Source organism: Oryzias melastigma, linkage group LG24 (assembly GCF_002922805.2).
Source record: "Oryzias melastigma strain HK-1 linkage group LG24, ASM292280v2, whole genome shotgun sequence".
NCBI lineage: Eukaryota > Metazoa > Chordata > Actinopteri > Beloniformes > Adrianichthyidae > Oryzias > Oryzias melastigma.
The window spans coordinates 5,196,717-5,201,238 of NC_050535.1; the positions used below are offsets into that span (position 1 = coordinate 5,196,717).

Genomic DNA, 4,522 nt, shown 5'->3' on the forward strand with positions numbered 1-4,522 from the left:
AAATTTCCTAAAGGCTAAAGTAAATTAATGCAACTCCTTCTAGGTTTTGATCAGTAGAAGACGAGCCTAAATGGGTTTTTTACTGTTAAAAGTCGCCGACAGTTATAATAGACTATCACCTTAAAGGTGTTAAAATATTTGTGCACAGTTAATACTTTTATATTCTGGTCGAACTTCTTTCATGCAAAGAATGGAACTTAAACTTTTGTGCAACTCCTTTTCCGCCATCAAAACAAGCGACAACACAAACAGGAAGGAATGCGGTTAGATTAAACCAGGAAGCCATCCACACGGCGGTGCTCACACTGACAGACATGACAGACGCTCAACATGATGCTTCATGTTTCATGACTGATTTCCATTTTTCACTTAACTGTCAAAATCCTATTCCCCGCTGTGCTTTGGTGTCATGGATAACATGAAGATTTCCCAGCGTCATCAAATGTCTGATATTCAGAATCGGCTTTCTGCCAAAGTTACTTTCACAACTCCCAAAACTAAATTTATTTCAAACCAGAAACATTTCCGAGTCTGCGGCTGAAGCTTCTCTCTGGGAACGTAACGTGACTGATTTAACATTTTATTGGAATCAAAAGCATTTAAAAGAAAAAAAAAAAGTCCCAATGACATTTTTTGCCAAGAAAACTAAAACCGATCTTTATTTCTGGAGATTTTAAGAGCACGTATAAGCGACTCCTGATCTGGACATCAACAATGTGGCGTATAAGTGGCAGAGGAACCGCCGTGACCGCGGGATTTTCTCGCCGCTAAACCGCCTTTAACTGCAAATTTGTGCTGCTCCGCAGTATGAAGCAATCATGGGAGAGCTGACCTTTGAGGGAATAGACATTTGGGGGAATCTATGATGGAGAAGGCATCTGAATATGAATGCATTCTCTTTCTTTACAGGTACTAATGCAATAGGGAGGATATACTTTCCAGTTTAGCAACAGGCTAAACAAGAAGTTTAGTCAAATATGTGGCTAGGATTTCATCTTTTGTAGCAGAATGCCTCATGGGTTGAGTTTCTGTGGTTATTCAAAGGTTTCATGCATGTTTTAGGTGGTTTTTAAAGCCTTCAGGATGAAAAAAACCCTATTATTCTTTATTTTCCATTCATTGATTTTATTGTTCTGCTCTGATTCATCTTCATACATTTTAATCAGCTCTGTAATAGTCATAACGCAATTCTTATTTTGTTCTAAAATAAAAAAAATGAAAGAAGCTAAATGTTTGCAAAAAGTTGTATTGATGAAAATCAATAAACTCTTGTGTTTTTTATGTTTTCAAGATTTTTTTTTTTTAAATTATGCTTACTTGCTAAATTGTTATTGGTATGTTGGAGAAAATCAAATAAATCAGATTAAATTAAAAAATGACTAATCTTACAGAGAAAAATATAAAAAAATATTGACTCAACATAGAAATCCATCAAACGTATCTTTATATATAATAAAATTCCTTAACAAGCTTTATTAACATATTAACTAACATTGTTAACGTGTTTATATGGTGTTAGTAAGACATCTATGAGCACAATAAACCAAATAAAGTTTATCAACATGCTTAGTAAGAATTATTATAATCTAAAGTGAGACTATTGTCTACAAAGGCCGTATAAATAAACTTCTTACAGACTTAACAAAATATTAACTATATTTCTCAACATTATATTTAGTGTTTTGCACCATCACGTCTAAAATGTTATCAAAAACTTCATAAAATTCAGAATCTTACACTAAATGTGACAATAATTTACCAAAAAAATATTTTATAAAATGGAAATTTAGGCAATTTTTAAAACTTTTTTTTATTTTCGGAAAAAAAGGCAAATTTAAAAAGAAATTAAAATATTATATTGGTCTATAACATTTTAAGTATTTTTTTCTTTTAAACAGTTATGCTGTACTTAAAAATATCAACTTTATAAAGAAAAAAATGAAATTATTCTTTTGTGTAAAAAATGAAAAAATAAATGATGAATAACAATTAGTAAAAGGATAGAAAATTATTTTTTTTTCAGTTTTTTTGTGTTTTTCTTTTAAAAAAAAATATTTTCCTATTGCTTATAAACTAAACATCAAAAACACATCATTGAAATGTAGTAATGTTACAATGACTCCTGACATAAAATATTTTTTATTAAAATTCACATTTGGCAGCATTCAAAGTCCTTTCAACTTTTTCTTTTTTTTTTTTTGTTTTTTTTTCTCTCACTCGCTTGTCAAAGATGAAATACAATCTCCACTTCGACCAGCTCACCTGCTGAACCTCCTTCCGGCGTGTGACACGCCTCTGAATCTGGTGTCATCTCTGAGAAGCAGCATGTTGTGGAAATAACGATGTGGATGTCAGATTGTGGTCTGACAAAATCCCCAACGTGGACCGCTCACTAAAACACGATTTTATAGTCAGAGTGAGTACAGATAATAGTGATTCATTTACGTTTTTGAATTCCTGATTGCAAACATTTTCTGGCACAACTGATCGATTAACAACATAAAAACTGGAAAGAAAATAAAGCTGAGTGATTCAAAAACAAATATCTTTGATACTAAATGAGTTCCAGGTAGATCAAACCATAAATTAAACATGCGGCTTGTGTTTGCCAAAAAGGGAGCTGGATCCTTTTCAACTAGAAACTTCTCGCTATTGGATTTCAGATCTAGTTTGTCACATCTCCTGCCCGCCTGGCGTCTCCTTCCAGGAAAAATACGAGGATATACTGACTGACTGGATTGATGCTGTCTGATTCTGTGCATCTGGATGAGTCACTGCAGCTGGCATCAAAACCTCCAGATGAGCCATGTGGACTGCAGCAGACAGAGATTACAGGCAGTAAGGGCACTTGGGTGTCGTGAACGGGGTCGTGGGCAGCCACCCCCCGCCCCGTTGAGGCATGGACAGCGGAGCGGCGGTGTCATGGGATCAGTAAGAACAGGTACGAAGCTAAAGCTGTTAACAGGAAGGCCTTGATGGTGGCAGCAGGAGACGTGGCTTTGATGGTGACAGCAGGCCTCGGATGAATTACAGATGACATCTCGGGGGGGAAAAAAGATCTGAGGACAAAGCTGCCATCTTGTTGCTGTCACCTTCACCTCAGGAATTTCTGAGTCCTGACAGAGAAACCAAATACTTTCCAAATCATCTGCTTGTTTGTATTCTTTTGCAACCATCAAATAAAAACCAACATTAATTACCAGATTTACTCATCCAGACTCTAAAACTTTGTTTACAATGGATTATCAGTTAAATCCATGTAATGCGTCTATAAATATTTAGAGTAATTCACAATTGAAGAGTATTTATGTGTTTAAATTATTTGTATAAAGTTTAGTTTAATGCAAGATTGATTTTTTTTTTTTAAACAAGTGGTCTGCAACCGGCAGCTCCAGAGCCACTCTTTTATCTCTCCATGGAGGCTCTCTGGGGGAAGAAAAACAAAATAATGGTAATTTTCAAAAAATTTAGAGTTCTATTTTAGCCACATGCTAACGTTTTTGCTAGTTTGTTGTCTACTGGGGGTTTAAGGCTAATTTAGAGTTTAGCCTCTATTTTAGCAACAGGCTAACATTTTTCAACTAATTAGATTTCTGAGGAATTTTATACTAATTTGGCATTTAGGTAATATTTTAGCAAAAGACTGATGTTTTTTTCAGCTAATTTGGTATCTACCGAAGTTTTTTGGGGGATGATTTAGAATTTAGCTTCTATTTTAGCAACATGCTAACATGTTTGTCTAATTTAGTTCACTGAGGAATTTTAGGCTATTTTGGAGCTCAGCTAGTTATTAAGGAACAAGCTAGTTTTTTATGCTAATTTGGAGTTTAGCTAATATTTTAGCAATATATGCTAACATTTTTGGCTAATTTGTCATCTACTTGGGTTTTTAGGCTAATTTAGAGTTTAGCTTCTATTTTAGCAACATGTTTACGTTTTTGGCAAATTTGTTATCTACTAGGGTTTTTTAAGGCTAATTTAGAGTTTAGCTTCTTTTTCTTTAGCAACAAGCTAACGTTTTCAGCTAATTTGGTATCTACCGAAGTTTTTTGGGGGATGATTTAGAATTTAGCTTCTATTTTAGCAACATGCTAACATTTTTTCTAATTTAGTTTACTGAGGAATTTTAGGCTATTTTGGAGCTCAGCTAGTAATTAAGGAACAAGCTAGCTTTTTTATGCTAATTTGGAGTTTAGCTAATATTTTAGCAATACATGCTAACATTTTTGGCTAATTTGTTATGTACTTGGGTTTTTAGGCTAATTTAGAGTTTAGCTTTTCTTTTAGCTAACATTTTTAGCTGATTTAATCTACAAAGGAATTTTATGCTAATTTGGAGCTCAGCTAGTAATTGAGTAATGAGCTAGATTTTTCACTAATTTGGACTCTAGTAAAGGTAAAAGGTAAAGACACGGCTCCTACTAGGTTTTGATCAGTAGAAAACAAGCCCAAATGGCTCTTTTACTGTTAAATTGTTACGACCCCTGTTCTAAACAAAGCTGTCACTTAAATTTGAGCATTA

The 4,522-nt window shown here is 33.9% G+C and overlaps 1 long non-coding RNA gene across 2 annotated transcripts in view; it reads left to right on the forward strand.

Annotated features, from left to right (window-relative positions):
• Nucleotides 1-4,522, forward strand: part of LOC112158262 — an 11,609-nt gene that overhangs the window by 5,267 nt on the left and 1,820 nt on the right. The window contains exon 2 of one of the 2 annotated variants that reach the window (XR_004947292.1): nt 2,664-2,941. This is a non-coding gene — a long non-coding RNA (uncharacterized LOC112158262). Of the gene's footprint in view, nt 1-1,983; nt 2,942-4,522 lie in introns of those variants that run through there. The other variant, XR_002921281.2, reaches the window with a different exon arrangement.